Consider the following 19,229-nt stretch of genomic DNA (forward strand, 5'->3'; position numbering starts at 1 on the left):
ATGTTCTTTCTCATGTCAGTAAACATGCATGGGAAGACCCAATAGTTATTTAGATTCTATGAAACTCAAGAAGAAACATAATAATCCATTTCATAAACTAGCAGATAGGTGAGAACAATACTTGATACAATACTGTAGTTTCAAGGGCAACTAGAGCCTATGGAGAAAATATATTCCCTTAACATCATGGTGTTAAAACAGCAGCAGCAACCATTTAGGACATAACTTGATATGGCCTGATCAATGAAGCAAGATTGCCACTTAGGTGTAGGGACATAACTTCATTAGTTGATCCCACAAGCTTGCCATTGATGAAGACTGCAGGCACTGGGGTACTGCAACCCATTCTCATGAGTGCCCTCTCCATATCCCTTCCTTCAGGGTCCTGGTCGAGCTCATGAACCATGGGGTTCACACAAAGTTCATGGAAAAGAATTTTGACTGAGTAAGACATGCAACATGAGCTCTTACTGAATATCACCACTCCCCCCTCGGAAGCCAACCTCTTCACCTTGTCCATCTTCTGTTTTGAACTTCTGGAGCAAACTTAAGCTTGGATTGTAAGTAAGCTTTGAAAACCTTGGAAGCTAGAGAGCTTGAGAGTAGGGAAATTATGTTTAAGCTTGGGTTTTAGAGGAGGCTGGAGAGCTCTATTTATAGATGCATGGAAGGGGTGGACTGCTACATCACCATTAATTTCATCCAGATATCTATTAGAGAATAAGAATGTTCTTGCAAGGATGCCTCCAAGACAGAATTTTCTCAGTTCTCCCTGAGACTTGGGACTCCAAAAAGTCCAAGTTGCAAAATATACCTTTTCTTAAGATTGGCACTCTTACAGTCTTCCACAGGGAAGCCTGACTGGAATCTGTTTTGTTCAAATAAAATGTTAGCAGAGAGGAAAGATTCTCACCCTATGCATCATCAAGGATGTAAGAAGTCTTAGATCTTATGAATATGCTTTGTCATGAACCTCAGTCACTCCAGTTTTGGTATGCTCTGTCACAAAAGGAATTTAGCAACAGTTTTGGGACGGAAAATTCCATTACAAGGAGGTCCTACTCTGTTTTGGCATCTAGGAATTGAACTTATATTTTGATTAAATTGAGAGTTTGATGGAGGCTTTCCTCAACAAAACTAAAAGTGTTGAGGATTTCATTCTTATATTTTCAGTGATGCAACCAAAATTATTAGACAATTCACATTTATACCCCCTGATCATTATTACGTTTATACCCCCCTTAAAATTGTTCTATTACTTTTACACCCTTTATGTTTCTAATTAAAATTGTTCTATTACTTTTACACACTAATACTTCATTGAAGTAAAATGGTTCTTCCAATTTGAATTAACTTTTGTTAGTTAAAACTTAAACACACTATGTTTGAAGTATATTTTTAAATAAATTCTTTGATTAGAATATGAACTGAAAATTTTCTTTTTGACAAAAAAATTGTTTTCTTAATTAAAATATGTTCTAGATTCAGAATCTATCTTCAGAATACAGGATACTAGAAAAAGAATCTAACATAGGATCCATGCACCTATGGCCTAACATTCTTTGAAATAGATCATGTGTCTAGAATACACTCCAAAACGTGATCTTTCTAGTTTTATTTTTTTCAAAATATATTCTAGATCTAGAATCTATTTTGAGAATACAAGATTAAAGAAAGAAAAAGAAAGAAAAAACAATAGATAGATATAGGATCCATGACCTATGACCTAACATTCTTCGAAACACTTTTAAGTTGCTTGTGCATCTACCATAATCAAATAAAGGATACATGCAAATCCAGCAGTTTGATTTGGTAGATGGTTCCAATCATTTCATGCATAATCTAATTAATTAATCAACATAAAAATATTATGTTAAAGAGTTTCAAAAGTTACATTCTTATTTATTTAATTTTTTTTTTCAAAAGCTACATTCTTATCACTCCATTTTACACGTTCTTTTTTCGCTAAAAGGGTCATTTGTATTAAAAAGCGAAAAGAAAAATAACAAACGTACTATCAAAATGCCATCCCTCAAACTCGCAACATCAGTTGCCCTCAAATACACCCAAACTCATCCAACCTCACTGCATCCATTTTACACGTTCTTGATTCTCTATCTTATGACGAAAGGAAATTAAATAAAAAATAAAAAAGGGAAGAAAGATTAGGGCAAAAGATGCAATGATACCACCCAAGAAATTGCACGCCAAGACATTATTCTTGTTCTCAATAGAAAGCTTTTGGTTAAAATATTATAAAAGTCTCAAATGTCAAGGAGGCGAGGTATCAAATACTGGGGATCTCTTACAAAACTTTGCATGTTAGGTAATCAGCTAGTTTTCTTCTTTCCCCCACCCCACCCAATCACTCAAGAATTAAGATGAGCTGTTATCCTAAGAAAAAAAAAACAAAAAAAAAAAAAAAAGAGCTGTTACTCTACAGGTTTGATCTCAAGGAGATTTCAAGTTTTAATTTCATACTGTGAGACATTAGTTTTTATCATGATCTGAAGGCTTATTTGGTATATCTAATCTAGGGACTTCAAATCCCTAGATTCATGAATTGGAGATTTATATCAGTTTGGTTGTAAAACATCCATGAATTTTATGAAATCAAAGGATTTCACTTTTTTGCCTAAAAGTCTGAATAAACCATTCTTGGGTATTGGGCAAAATGTATGGATTTCAGCCAAGTATAAAATGGATGAAACTTGCAGATTCATGTGGAGTAACCTTGATGGAACTTGACGATATTGGGCAAAATCTATGGATTTCAGCTAAGTATAAAATGGATGAAACTTCCAGATTCACGTGGAGTAACCTGATGGAACTTGACGAACTTTGATAGATTGAGGTTAACCAAACAGATAATTTTTTGAACATGAATCCATTGATTTGAAATCCCATTTCATTTCAAATCCTTGGATTCTTGTAACCAAACATGCCTTGAATCGATCCCTTGGGGTTTTATAAAGTATGATTTTTTCGATTTATATATCATAGTTAGGTTGGAAGTTTGGTTAGACAATCTATAAAGGATAAATCTTTGAATTCAAATTCAAATCCACCGTAACTAAATCTATCCTCAATTGATCTTATCTCCAATTGATCAAGAAGAGTTTTGAGTTATGGTTAAAGTATCAACAAGTTACAGAGTTTGATAGCCTTTGACCACCATCCACACGATCATCATGATCAGCTCCACCACTGTCATGGCTTCTCCTTTGATTTCACCTACCAACATTGTTTTTTTCCTACTTGTAAAGTTTGATTGAAGCAACTATCTCCACTAGAAATCGCAATTTCTCCCTTTATTTCATGTACATGACCTTTTATGGCTATGTCGATGGAACCAATGTAGCTCCTCCTCAAACCATACCCACTCCCTCAACCACATCGCCACACAAGACCAGATGATCTTATCTTGGATCATCTTATCCCTTTTTGAAAGTGTTATTTCTCAAATCGTTGGTCTCACCACTTCCAAGTTCCCTTGAAAGGATTTATGCCTCATAATCTCAAGCCCGCATAATGCAACTGAAATACCAACTCTTGCAAATTCGCAAAGGCCACCACCCTTCTATGGCCAAGTATGTTTAGAAGATTAAATCTATTGTTGACCATTTCACTGCCGTTGCTCACTCTGTTTCTTATGCTAATATTATCATCACAATGCTTTGTGGCCTAGGCTATGAATATGAATCCTTTTCCACCTCTATTACCTCCCGTCTTGACCCTCTTGCCTTTGATGATTTCATAGGCCTTTTTACTGAATCAAGAAATATTCAAAGATCAAACACGACAACAACTTGAATTGCCTTCCGATCTTTTGCTTATGACCAATATGCATGATGCAAAATCAGTAGCAACCCCGACCTCCATCACCAAAGAAACCTCTGAGGAAGCTTCCCTCTATGATGATCTAACCCAATATAGAAGTATAGTGGGTGCCCTTCAGTATTTGACTCTCGGATGCCTTGATATATCATTTTTTGTCAATAGGGTTTTTCAATATATTCATTGCCCTACAATTGATGATTGGGATGTGGTTAAACGAATTCTTCGTTATCTAAAAGAGACCGCATCCCATGGGATTCTATTTCGGCCCACAACTAATCTTTCTCTCACTGCCTTTAGTGACGCGGACTGGGCCAATTCAACTACTAATCGACGATCTACAAGTGGCAACTGTGTTTACTTGGGCCCTAACTTGATATCTTGGAGTTCCAAGAAACAACCCACTATGGCCCGCTCCTCTATAGAATCTGAGTACAAAGGGGTTGCTAATGCTACCGCTGAGTTGATATGGTTACGTCAGCTATTGTGTGAACTTGGGGTTGTCACTTCTGCACCAATTCTACACTGTGATAATATTTGAGCTACTTACCTTGTTGCTAATCCGGTCTTCCATGCATGAACCAAATACATCGAGATTGACTATTATTTTGTTCGTGAACAAGTTGCCACAAAAAATCTTTCAATCCGATTCTTTTTCACAGGAGGCCAAATCACAGACATTCTCACCAAACGCTTATCTGATCCGAGATTCAAAATTTTAAAATCCAAGCTTGTCTATTCCCAACTAATGACCTTGTGGGGGAGTGTAAATGATACAATTTTGAATTCGAATTCAAATTCAAATTCAAATCCACCGTAACTAACTCTATCCTCGATTGATCTTATCTCCAAGCGATCTAGAAGAGTTTTGAGTTATGGTTAAAGTATCAATAAGTTATAGAGTTTGATTGTAAACTAGTCGTAATTCAAATATTGGAATTTTAATTCAAATAATATTAATATACATCTCCTACTCACGAACTAGAGTGTGGAAGAATTCTCTCTAAAACGAAATTCTAACTCAATCCAAATCCATCTTGGCTAGTTTGAGTTCAAAACTTTGACCCTTAATTAAGGGTTAAGGTTGACTTGGGATTGAGTATTTATATCGTTTTTTACCATTAAAGAATATCTTTTTTATTATTTATTTATTTATTTATTTTTACCGTTTAGATTGTTTTTGAATCGTTTTACATCGTTTATGTACCGTTTATATAGTCTTCTTACATTGCAATTGTACTTTGCAATTTATAAATATTGTTTTTGTATCACAACTGTATTGTCATGATATGGTAACCATTTTGTAAATGTAGATAAAAAACGGTGCAATACGATTTGGTTTTTGGATATTCATTTTCTATATCGTACCAAATCTTACCGGTTAATTGACATCCGTTGTTAATGATGATGTATGCTGCTGGGTGAATAGAACTCTTTTTTTTTTTTTTTTTTGCCAACCCCGGTTTATAAACTGTTGTTCAACCCGCATCGCACACCTAGCTGTGGTGGGTGAGTCTCCCAGCGAGGATTTTTTGTATCCACAAGGATTTGGGGCAAATTATTATTATTATTATTATTATTAATATTATTATTATTATTATTATTATTATTATTATTATTATTATTATTATTATTATTATTATTATTTTATTTTATTTTATTTTATTTTCCTAGAAGATCAATTATTTAGTTATAGTGAAGGCTTTTTAAAGGTAAAATAGTGCCTAAGAAGATATGGTATTGGAGACAAGCAACCATTTACTACATGGCTTGAAATGGTCTTATCAATGGGACAAGCATGCCACTTTGGTGGAGGGACATAACTTTACTAGTCAATCCCACCAATTTATTTGGAGTGCTTTGATTTGGTGTATTTGGAATACTAGGAATGCAATTATTTTTCATGGTACGATGCTTCCATCTATTATACTTATAAATCACTTCTCTTTCTGATATCCAAAATTTCTTGAATACTCCTCAGGTTCCCGATCATCAACAACAACTTCTTGTTGCAAATCACTTAGGGCATGTTGTTTGTTTTCATGTTTTTGTAGATGGTTCTTGGGAGAGCAACACAAAAAAGGGAGGGAGGAGCTGCATTCTATTGGATGCCAATGGATCTTTTGTCACCGCACACTACAACAATGGGTTTGGACCCTCAGCTTCATTGATGGAACTTCTAACTGTGACAGATGATTTACTTCTCGTACTTTCCCTTGGGATATCTCACATCCAAGTGAACTCCAATGGATCTTTTGTCACCGCACACTGCAACAATGGGTTTGGACCCTCAGCTTCATTGATGGAACTTCTAACTGTGATAGATGATTTACTTCTCGTACTTCAAGGATTTAGCTCTTCCTTAGATTGGTCTAGTATTAGTCTAATTTCTGAAATTCTATCGGATTGTTATGGGTTTTAATGTGGTTCTTTTTAATTTTGTTCCTAGGACTGGTATATATTTTCTTGCTAAGGGAACAAGTTGTCTTTCCCTTTCTAGTTCATGGTGGAATGTCCACCTTTATTTATGGTTGATGTCACCTTATTGTCGTCCAGGTTTTCTGGCTTACACTCTTTTACTTAATGATATTGCTTTTTAGTGCTTGACAAAAAAAAAAAAAAAAAAAAATCCCACCATCTTATCACCAATAAAGACAGTTGACACGGCCATACTGCTTCCCATCCTCACGAGTGCCCTCTTGATATCCCTTTCTTCAGAGTCATGGTCGAGTTCTTGTACTATAGGGTTCACACAAATTTCATGGAAAAGAATCTTGGTCGAGTAACAGATGCAACATGAGCTCTTACTAACCATCACCTCTCCCCCTCTCTGAGGCCAATCTAACCACCTTCTCTATCTTTTTCTGAACTGTGAGTTTAGCTATTTCAATTTCTCAAACTCAAGCTTGCAATGTGACTAAACTTTGAAATGTTGGAAGCTACAAAGATCTTAAGAGTAGAGAAATTGTTAAGATTTTTATGTGAGCCATATTTGGAGGAGGTTGAGTTGGGAAGACATACTCAAGAGCTTCATTATTAGTAATGGGTGTGGACTACTCTACTTTTAAGACATTTTTCTGAGCAGAATGAGAATGTACTTTAAAAAGATAGATGCCCAGAAGAATTCTAAAGAAAAAGGTTTTCTCGGTTTTCCCAGAGGAGTGGAGCACCAACATCCCAAGTTGCAAAATATACTTTTTGGTTCTTGCAAGAAGACACATGCAGGGCTATAAGTCCTCCACGGGAACTACTGAAGTGGAATATCTGTCTTTGTATTAGTAGCTAAAATGATGATAGGGAGATCATCAGGGATGAGAGAATCTTATCCTGTGCATCATGGGTTCCACTTGAACATCTGATAAGCAATCCATCATCTTCTTTGAGTTGAAAGGGAACTAGGGAAGGTAGGTGGGTATCAATTGTCTAAAAACAATGAGATTGATTGGCCTGAAGAAGGATTGGTCAAAGAATATTAGGGGAAAGGCAAATGGTAATATGCATTACTGAAGTGTTGACGCTTTGGCTACCAAAAAAGGTGAAAAAGGAAAGGTGGTTGTCAATAAAATCTGTGTGTTGTTTCTATCAGTGGAAAAATTCACATACACGAAAAAGAGAAGAACATTTCTACTGCACTTATTAAGTATTCTTTTTTAATTATGGGGTTGTATACATACTATCAAGGTAAGAATGAACACTTCGCAAATCAAGAACAAAAATAGGGAATAAAAAAATAAATAAAAAAAATAAAAGAATACAAAGATTTAATGTGATTCACACACCAATGTAATGTGCTGCGTTTATATCCGAAGAAGAATTTCACCATGTAGGAAGAAGATTATAATAGAGATCATTAACCCAATTGCTAAAACTCTCGTTACAAAAAATCATCAAAAATAAAATTGCAAATCTCATAATGACTCCATAAGAGAACATAGGGTATATTTTTTTAGACGTTAGTCGGACAATGGGTTGTACCATACCACTGGTGCTAAGCCCTTGCACCCCCCACCAAAGAACAAGATCAGCTATGGCTCTAACAGTTTTCATCATAAATCTCATGAATTAGGTCATTTGGGTTATTCATTAAAATATGTCGATTGATGCCTGTTCATTTTCAAATTTGGGTCACTCATGACACAAGCAAATCATTTGACGTCTGCTAAACTAAAGAATATCCATAACTCACATCAATACCCATATGATTGATTCTTTGATCTATGATGCATTTTCATGTATCTTCTTCTCTTTCTGATTCTCTCTTCCTTCTCTCTCAAACGAACTCCCTTCTTATTTCTTTAATTCTCTTTCTTTCTCAAATTTCTCTTCACGCAAAATCCCAATCTCTGACCCATATAAGAAACTACATCTTAAAAATGGGGAGATTCATTATTATTTAGAATGATTGTAAACTGATTAATACAAATAAAATAACAATGTTTTTTTTTTTTCTATTTTCTTCAAATTTCTACTTTCTTCTTCAAAATTCTAGTTTTTCTTCAAATTTCTACTTTCTTCTTCCAACTTCTTTAAGTTATTATTATATCTATACTTTTCTAATAATTATTCCTTTCTTAGCTTTGGCACTTCATTCTATACTTGTCTTTTTTTTTTCTCTTTCCTTCTTCTTCTTCATTTTTTCTCTCTTTTGTTGACACCTAAATTGACTGTTGACACCATCCTTGCTAGGTATCAACACACTACACCTCTTATTCTATATTTTTTTACTTTATCATTTTACTAATGATGATTGGGTGACACTTATACACTTGTTTCTCGCCAACTTCACTCCAACACAATGGAGATCTACATTTCCCCCCATATAATGCTTCATTGGGTGCCATTCCGATAATAGAATGATAGCTGTTGTGATGTGCAAACTCTATTAGATATAAGTGGTCACTCCAACTTCCCTTAAAGTCAATCACACAAGCTCTAAGTATGTCCTCCGAAATCTAAATTGTCCTTTCAGATTGTCTATCAGGATAGAATATTGCAGTGCTGAAGTTTAGTTGACCCAATGCCTTCTGCAAACTCTTCTAGAACTTGGATATAAATCTAGGATCTCGATCAGGTACAATATAAATAGGAACTCCATGCAATCTCACAATCTCCTTTACATATAGTTTGGCCAACTTATTTAGGGAGTAATCAATCTAAATAGGAAGAAAATGGGACGACTTAGTTAGTCTATCAACAATTACCCAATGGCATCAAAGCCTTGCAGAGTTGTTGGTAAAGAGGTAACAAAACCCATAGTAATGTGCTCCCATTTCCACTTAGGTACATCTAGAGGTCGCAACAAACTTGAGGGTCGCTGGTGTTCTACCTTTACCAGCTGTCAAGTCACACACTAGTACTTCTGTACATGCTCCACTATCTCCCTCTTCGTATTCCACTAGAAGTACTCCTTCAGGTCTTGATATATCTTTGTATTGCTAGAATACATTGTATAAAGGCTATTGTAAGCTTCCGTCATCAATACTTGCTTTATTTGTTCATTATTTGGTACACAGAGTCTATTCTTGTACCTCACAATTTCTTCGGCATCAAGGTTAAAACCGGCTCACTTACCATCCTACATTCTCTCTTGACTTTATTAAGGAGCTCATCATTCTCTTGTTCCTCTTTTATCCTCTCAAGGATGGAGGGTTGCACAATTAAGCTTGCCATATAGGCTATAGCACCAATATCAACAATTTTGTAGCATCTTCAATGATGCGAGGCTGATTAGTTATCAATGTTGCAGAAAATCCTTGGACTTCCTATTCAATGCATCAGCCACAACATTTACTTTTTCGAGGTGATAGTTAATGCTACAGTCATAATTTTTCAATAATTCCAATCATATCCTTTGCCTCAAATTTAATTCCTTCTAAGTGAAAAGGTATTTGAGACTTTGATTATCAATATAAATCTCACATTTTTCTCCATAAAAATAATGCCTCCATATCTTTGAAGCGAAAATAAATATTGCAAACTCCAAATCATGAGTTGGTTAATTCTGCTCATACGGTTTCAATTGCCTTGAAGTATAAGCTATCACTCTTCCATGTTGCATCAAAACACACCCTACACCATTTCTGGGTGCATCACTATAAATAACAAATTCTCCAGTGCCAAATGACAAGACTCAAGATAGGCGCCTTTACCAATCTTTGCTTCAATTCCTGAAAACTCCTTGCACATTCATTAGTCCACATAAATCTTACTCTCTTCCTAGTGAGTCAGGTTGATGGAATAACAATTTTGGAGAATTCTTCAATAAATCGCCTGTAATAGCCAACAATCCAAGGAAACTTCTTATCTCTGTTACATTGGTTGGTCGAGACTAGTCCATCATTGCTTCAACCTTACTAGGGTCCACCATTATATCCTATGCAGAAATCACATGACCCAAGAATACCACTCTATCAAGACAAAATTCACATTTCTTGAATTTGATAATCAATTTTCCCCCAGCAAGATTTGTAATACTACCCTTAGGTGCTTTTCATTCTCCTCTTCATTCTTGGAGTACACCAGTATATCATCAATAAAGACAATCACATACTGGTCAAGGACATCATGAAACACCCTATTCATTATTCCATAAATGTTGCAGGCGCATTAGTCAATCCAAATGGTATGACCAAGAATTCATAGTGTCCATATTTTGTCCTAAAAGGTGTCTTTGGTAATATTCTCTTCTTTCAATCTTAATTGTGATATCCAGACTTCCAGATCAATCTTTGAGAAAACTTTTGCCCCTTGCAATTGATCTAACAAGTCACGATCCTGGGCAATGAATACTTATTCTTGATAGTTACCCGATTTAGCTCTCGATAGTCTATGTACATCCTCATAGACTCATCTTTCTTCTTTACGAATAAGATAGAAGCTCCCCATAGTCAAACACTAGGCCAAATAGAACCTTTAGATAACAAGTCTTGCAAATGCTCTTTCAATTCCCACTTGAACATCTGATGAACCATCCATCATCTTCTTTGAGTTGAAAGGGAAGGTAGGTGGGGTATCAATTTTCCAAAACAATGAGATTGATCGGCCTAAAGAAGGATTGGTCAAAGAATATAGGAAAGACAAATGGTAATATTCATTACTGAAGTGATGACAGCTTTTGCTACCAAAAAAAGGAAAGGTGATTTGTCAATAAATTCTTGACCATGTCCTCTGTGTGTGTGTTGTTTCTTTGAGTAAAATGATTCACATAGACGCAAAAGAGAAGAACATTTCTACTACAGTTCTTCAGTATTCCTTTTTTAGTTATTGGGTTGTATACGTACTATTAACGGTAAGAATGAACACTAAGAAATCAAGAACAGAAATAGAAAAAAATAAAATAAAAATGGAAGGAATACAAAGGCTTAATGTAGTTCACACATCAACGTGTTGTGCTATGTCTATATGTGAAGAAGAACTTCACCATATAGGAAGAAGATTATAATAGGAATCACTAATCTAATCCCTAAAAACTGTGTTACAAAAACTCTCCCAAACGAAAATCGCAAATCTCATAATGACTCATAAGAGAGCATAGGGTACATATTTTTAGATGTTAATCGGATAATTGATTATACCATACCACAGGTGCTATGCCCTTGCACCCCCACCAAAAAAAGAAGATCAGTTATGGGCTCTGACAGTTTTCATCACAAATCTCATGAATTAGGTCATTTGCATTATCTATTAAAATATGTCGATAGATGCCTGTTCATCTCCAAATTTAGGTCATTCATAACACAAACAAATCGTTTGATGACCACTAAACACCTTGCTAAACTAGAGAGCATCCACAACCCACATCAATACCCATATGATTGATTCTCTGCTCTATAGAGCTCTATTAGGGTTTTCATGTAGAATCCTCTCCTTGGAGCATGCATGTCTGTCTAGTGAGACATATGGTCCTTGGACTGCCAGAGTTGAAATGATGGTGATGAACCTTCAGTACTCACTTTAGGTATGGATGTATTTTGATGTATATGTGTAATTATGTATGTAAATATTTTTAATATATCTTTTGATGGTTGAGAATGTCAAACTTCTAGTGCTAAAAGTGCCCTATTATTTGGTGATAACAGCTAAAAGTGGTTCATTAACTTTTGACTTTGCTATGAACCATCATATATGGGTGGGTCAAGACCTCCAACTCCCAACAAAAAGGGGATGATTTTCAAATCTGTTCGGTTACTGTTGGCTTTTTTTTTCTTCGGTGAAAGTGACTGTTGACTTAATGGTGAGAAAAATATTTCAAACCTTTGTAAATGTTGAGATCAATTGGTGGGCGACAAACTTTTCTCCATGTCAAAGAGCCATTATTACCAAATATGGGTATGTGTTTGAACTGATTGATATAATGCTTGCTTAAATAATGGAATTTGAATGTCCGTATCCCTCTTCATATGGGTAAACATCTATTGGAAATTTTTTTTCTTCTATCAGAACCACAAACATAAGATCCATTACACAAGGAGAAAAAAGAAGGATACATTGACATGGCGAGCTAATAAACAGGCGAAAAGAGTAACTATATATTTGGTATCATAAAGGAGTTTTTTGAAAAAAGAAAAAGGAAAAGTTTACAAAGGAGAGAATATGTGTTTTTGATATGGTACCATAGCGATAAACCATTTATGGCATGACTCGAAATGGCCTGATCAATTGAATAAGTGTGCCACTAAGGTGGAGGGACATGACTTCATTGGTGGATCCTATCAACTTACCACCTATGAAAACTGCCGGCACACCTGTGCTGCAACCCATCCTCATGAGTGCACTCTCCATTTCCCTACCTTCAGGGTCATGGTCGAGCTCGTGAACCATGGGATTCACACAAAGCTCATTGAAAAGAATCTTGACTGAGTAACACATGCAACAAGAACTCTTACTAAATATCACTACACCTTTCTCCGATGCCATCCTCAACACCTTCTCCATCTTCTTAGTTTCAAACTCAAGCTTGAAATGTGACTGAGCTTCTAAATATGTTGAAAGAGTAGAGAAATTCTTATGGGTTTCTATTTGAGCTTGAGTTGAGAAGAACTGAAGCTGAGGAGATCTATTTATAGGGATAGGGAAGGTGCATAGACTACTCATTTCATTGGAAGACAGACCTCCATAGGAACCACTGATCTAGCTGGAAACTGTGTTTTCTTAGTTAAACAATAACAAAGTGGGATGGGAAGATTCCTGGTTACCACATGATCTTGAGGGTACCTCTGGACCATCTGAGGAACAAACAATATCATTTCTTTTGACAGAAAGTGAGATTCGTCTGAGAATAATACCAGAAAGGCTAAAGCTAATACGTGTTTAGTAAGTATCATAACCATTTGTTAATAACTTTCAAAGATAGATATACATAGATAAATGGACACCTGAGAAGAAGAAGAAGGCCAAGACCGAATATGGTATCTTTCTCTCTCTCTCTTTCTCTGGAGTTTCCAACTCCCCCAGAAGAAGAAGAATATAAGAAGGAAGCAAAGCTACAAGATTCTCCACCAGCGGTTAGTTGGGGTTGCGTTCAACCTCTCACCATTTTCAACTCTTCTCTGTTCTACGATAGCAAAAAGCTTTGAGAAGTCTCTGATTCTCTATTTCGTCCCCACCAATGGGCGGCGCCGCTCCATTTCTTCCATTGCTGACAAACATGTGAGGGTTTAAGAATTTGTTTATGATAAACAACATGAGCATAAGAATTTTCTTCTGGTAAACCACGTGAATTAAAGAATAAAATCAGCATATAATAATGTGAGTCATCGTTAATATGTTATAGGTTGGTGGGTTGGTATCATCACATTAGTTTCATTTTTATAAGTAAAATTTCAACCAAATTCTTTTATTTAATTATATTTATATAATGAATGCAACACTTGTCAAATTGAATCTGAGTTGGGCCTAAAAAAATTTGAATCATAAAATTTCTAGTGGATTTTTCTTTTAAGTTTTAATTGATCAAATTTAATTCGATATTCTACTAAATACTAAAGAAAATCAAATAACCAATTAATGATGGTTTGTCTAATTTTTTCTGACCGGTCTACTCCATTTAACATGTAAACAAAGAACGGAATACATACACATATAATGTAAAAGATAGTATTTCTTTTCATAAGATAATAGAGTAGTTAAGGTAGGTGGAAATGCATTAATGTGTGATTGAACCTGAGGTGTGTTGTATATATTGCTTATCTATCCCTTCTATTCTTTGTAAAGTTTCAACCAGGAGGAATTTCACATTTTGCATGGTTAGAATGTGATGAATAGATAAAGTTATAATATTGTAACTAGCGTTGCAATGAGGCTCTATTTGGCTAAGTTTTTTAAATATGAATCTTGATCATGATTCATGAATACTTAGTCTAATCTTGACCGTGTTCTAACCTTATAGGGCTAGGGCTAGGGTTAGGTTGAATAGGCCAGATTAAACTCTCCATCCACTTTGACCTTACTTCAATCACAAAACTATGATTACCCCTAAAAAAGAAAAAAAGAAAAGAAAAATCACAAATAATAATCTAAGTGATGTGTCAAAAATTATTTAGCCCTCGGATTAAAAAATGTTAGACGTGGGCCGGACTCAGCTGTCGGAAAGCCACCTTCGAAGGTTAAGTCAATAGTTGGAACACCACAGAGCTATGGCTAGTTGCAGAGCTTAATTGAGTAATGTTAATGGAAGGAAAGATTCAGACACCTTTGCTTTGTGTAATCCTTTAGTTTATATAGGGTTTACCTATCATTGTCGATCACTGGATTCATTCATAACTCTTCTTGGTGGCTGTCCGATTGTAAGGTTTTCCCCCCTCTTTCAAAGTTAGTGGTAGTTTCCTTGTATGGCATGATCATGTATCCCCAATTTCATGAAGAGGCAATCCAATAGCACCAAGACTGATGAAAATAGTAACACTTTCTGATTTCAAGATGCCAACTTTCTCTTTATATGATGAAAAAAGAATCCCGTAGAACATGTAACACATTACCGAGCATTGATGTCCTCTGCGGGCGATTGTGATGCAACTCTATGTTGAACCTTCCTAGTGTCTTTACAAGTTGCCACACTAAAGTGGTATATTGGACTAAAGTCAAGATCAATCTAGAGCTTTGATCAATTGGCAAAGATGTTCCCAGAAGATTCCAGAGCGATATAAAAGCTAGGAAGACAGAGGATAATCTCTTTGTAGTGAAGCAAGGAAGAACCAAATCCATCATGGATTATCTCAATAGATTCAACGAGGTATCCTTGGAAATACAAGACCAAGACGTTGCTCACTAGGATAACTTGTCCTCAAATATTGGAATCTCTCCTCCAAAATAGATTGGACACATATGTGGAACTCTTGGATTGATGCCGAAAATGTTGGGTTATGAAAAACCCACCGAATAGAACAATCAGCAAATAAGAGAAAAGAAGAACATAAGAATTTATGTGGAAAACCCTTAAAGGGAAAAAAAACGGGCAAGAGAGAAAACTCCACTATAGATAAATAAATATACAAAAGGAAAGATTTTGGGATGAATTAAATGTGGAGGGGGAGGCATCCTTTTATAGCCTCTCTCCATCCTACTTTCTCCCATATCTACTCGAACTGGGATTAAAACTCTCAACAAACTCCCACTTCTTTTCGATGTGGGATAACAACTCACACTTCTACTAGATGTGGGACTAAGACTATACAACAGAAAACATGCAACAATCTCTGGAAAATATAGAAGCCGAAGAGAAGAAGCAATGACATCCTGGAAGGAAACCTAACATTTTGGGATCAAAGCACCAACAATAGAGGACACTATAGAGGCCGGAATAATAAGCCTGCTTGGAGGAACATGTCCCGGACTATGCACCACTCAATACCAAAAGGTCTGAGATATTAATGCAAAATTTGAGACAAAGGATTGTTAAGATGGCCCGGAAAGATGTATATAAGATTGGAAGAGAGTAACACAAACAAATGCTGCCGATTTCACAAGGACCATGGGCTTAGTACCGACGATTGTAGAAATCTGAAGGCGGAAATAAAAAAAAAGATCAATCAGGGACACTTGGAAAAGTATGTGAAAAAAACCAATTGACCATGGGAAAATTCTCCTTTCTTCAAGGAAAAAGGAAGGAAACACTTAGATGGAAAACTAGGATTGGGAGGATAGATCGGAGACAAAAAGGCCACGGGTGACAGAAAAATCCCAATCCCCTATGTACACCGTACTTGGAGGTCCCAATCAAGAATCCATCCAGAAGTTGAAGCAGAAAGCTAGGTATGTTGGTTCGACAAAACATCAAGGAAAGGAAGGCATCGGACTACATCGAACCAATCACTTTCTTAGATATAGACATATAGGGAGTCCAAACACCTCATTTTCTTGAACTTTATAGTTGTGGAAGCCTCATGCAATGTACTTGATCTACAAAGCCATGTCGACCTCAATGTTTATAACAAAGCTGTAATAGTTGGGGATAGATGTAGAGCGGACTTCCATTGGGACTAGAGAGGGCCATGCTCCTTCCCCCAAATTCTGAAAATTTTGATTTTGATTATTATTACGACAATGTGAAATATCACTATTTGCCCCTCTTAATATTGAGAATAGTTTTTTAAAGGTAAAATAATGGGTATAAATGTCATTCCTAATTTTAAACTAACTCCTCTATTCCTATTAATTCTCTCCTTTCTCTTCTTTCCTCTTTTCTTCTTATTTATTCTCTTCTCTTTCTACAAAACAAACGTTTGGTTAATGAAACATTTGAAAAAAATCCTTCTCCACAATTAGGTACTCTCTCTCTTTCTCAATTTATTTATTTTTCTTTTTCTCATTTTTTGTTGTTATTCTTTTTATTTGATTTTATAGTCTTCCTTTCTTTATTTTTTCTGCTATTTTTGTTATTTGATTTTATATTATGAATGAAATATCTATAGTTAATAAGGTAACTAACTATCATTGGTTTGCATCTCCTACCCAAAAAAAATATGGCCCACATTTGCATCTCTTTTTTTTAATGTTTGGGCCCCACAGAATATATGTGGACTTATGTCTTAATATGATAAAATAATTCAGAGTTGTGACCTTCAGTGAGTCCTACATAGGTCCACACAATATGTGTGGTAAAAAAACATTAGTGTTCCTCCCGTAGCCCCCCAACGTTGAATCCTAGTTCCACCCCTAAATAGATGTACAACCATGAAAAAGAATTTAAGTAAAACAAACTCACACTAGCAAAGAATTTACTGTGATTTGATATAATTGTGTATGTCCATAAAAAATGGAAACAAGAGATTCCACATATCTTGAAAAACCTTCTACATCACTCTCCACTTTACAAAGGTATTATCCGTTTTTTTTTTTTTTTCTGGATTTCTCACAAAAAATTAAATTTTTTATAAACTCAATACCTTAATCCCTATATAATTAGAACTCTGCCCTAATACATGTCCCAATTCTTTTTTCAATTATAATTATAGTCAATTCTATTACATGGACAAGAAGTCCAGGCTGGGGACCAAGCAATGAATATATACTTCCTTGTGAGGTTGTGAGGTTTTATTAAAGAGTGACTATGAAAGTTTTGGATGTTGTTTGGTTGGTGTTTAAGAATATAATTTATATACTAATCCAAAAATGTCAAAGAAGCAAATTAAAGTTATCCAATGACATAAATTGGATTATAATGAGTATTAATACAATACTTTAACAAAATACATCACTGTTCAATTGGGTCCCAATTTACAATCTTCTTTAATATTCTGAAAATTAATACTCATACAGAAAGAGAGAGAGAAAAAAAAAAATCCAACATTTTTCTAGGTTGAATACTTGTACATTATGCCATGATTTGATATGGGCTGATCAATGGAACAAGCCTACCACTAAGGTGAAGAGACATAACTTCATTCGTGGATCCCATCAACCTACCACCGATGAAGATCGCCGGCACACCCGTATTGCAACCCATTCTCTTGAGCGCCCTCTCCATATCGCTTCCTTCAGGGTCATGGTCGAGCTCGTGAACCATGGGATTCACACAAAGTTCATTGAAAAGAATCTTGACCGAGTAACACATGCAACATGAGCTCTTACTAAACATCACCACTCCCTTCTCTGATGCCAATCTCATCACCTTCTCCATGTATGCTTGCAAAAGCTTGATTCTCAAACTCAAGTTTGGAATGAAAACCTTGGAAGGTAGAGAACTCTTAGGGAAGTTAAGAGCTTGAGTTTGAAGCAGAGCGGAGAGCTGTATTTATAGTGATCGAGGGGGAAGGAGTGAATTACTACTTGACCGTTCAAGGAAGAATAAGAATGTACTCCGAAAGACACATATATGCCTTGAAGATTACATACAAAAAGTTATTCTTTGGTTTTAGCTCCCAGGAAAATGGAAAGTGGAAATCCCAACGGCCCAATTTGCAAGAAGACAGTCCAGTGCACTAAGTCTCCACGTATGGCAACCATTGAACTGGAATATTTGTTTTTCCAAGTTCTACGATAATAGCGACAGATAACAAGATTCCTGGTTCTATGGTCTCAGTAGAGCTTGGGTTCCACTATTGACCGTCTAATGCATAATAATCTATGATCTTCTATGAAGGGAAATGTACGATTCTTCAAACAATGTTAATGGAAAGGCTAAAAGATAGGACCAAGATCAAATATCAGACAAAGATGATGACCATGAAGAAGACCGGATATGGTATCTCTCTCCCCAGTCCTTCCTCCATGTGTGGTGAGAAGAAGAGTATAAGAGCATTTAAAGATCTGCGGTTCTTTATTTCATGGATTTGGTTCTTCTCTTTGGAGAAATCTCTCAAGGAGTGATAAGTTTAATCATGTTGAATTTTTTAATTTAGTCGGGTAAATTCAATAAGTTAATTCCCTTACATTAGAATATCTATATGTGACTGAATCCTATCACTCATTGGACTTTTATTGAAAAATTACTCTAAAAAAATATCCAAACCCCTATTTCATTACTTGGCCTCTGAGTGAAATGTTGGTGGCATTGCTAGACGACTGTAGCATAGGGCCCTGAATTCCGATTAGCTCAATTTTGACCAAATCGCTCTGAAATGAGTTGGAGAACAGGACTCACTATGTTGCAATAATCCACATTATCTTTTTTTATTTCGAGATCGTTTTGATTAGTTTGGGCATTTTTCTGTGGTAAGTTTTTACTTTTTGTATTTCCGTTCTGTTTAATTTTAGGGTTAATTAGAACCCTAGAATACTTTGTTTTGTGCTTCTTTTCACGGCAGTTGAGTAATCATATTCTTCTTTAACACTTTTGGGAGAAAGCTTATCTTTGTCAATTCAATTTCTGCAAAACCTCAATTCTTTATTATTTGTAAAATTCTAGAAAAAAAAAACCTAAAAAACTATCTTGCATTTTAGAAAATGAAAAAATC

The 19,229-nt window shown here is 35.5% G+C and overlaps 3 pseudogenes; all 3 read right to left on the reverse strand.

Moving 5' to 3' along the window:
* Positions 1-214: 214 nt before the first annotated feature.
* Positions 215-520, reverse strand: LOC149019283 (monothiol glutaredoxin-S9 pseudogene; annotated as a pseudogene).
* An 11,804-nt stretch (positions 521-12,324) lies between these two features.
* Positions 12,325-12,821, reverse strand: LOC149019284 (glutaredoxin-C13 pseudogene; annotated as a pseudogene).
* Positions 12,822-17,538: 4,717 nt separating this feature from the next.
* LOC149019285 (glutaredoxin-C13 pseudogene) lies at positions 17,539-18,012 on the reverse strand (annotated as a pseudogene).
* Positions 18,013-19,229: the final 1,217 nt, after the last annotated feature.

This window comes from Hakea prostrata, chromosome 4 (genome assembly GCF_041222555.1).
Source record: "Hakea prostrata isolate BN-2017 chromosome 4, UWA_Hpros_2, whole genome shotgun sequence".
Taxonomy (NCBI): domain Eukaryota; kingdom Viridiplantae; phylum Streptophyta; class Magnoliopsida; order Proteales; family Proteaceae; genus Hakea; species Hakea prostrata.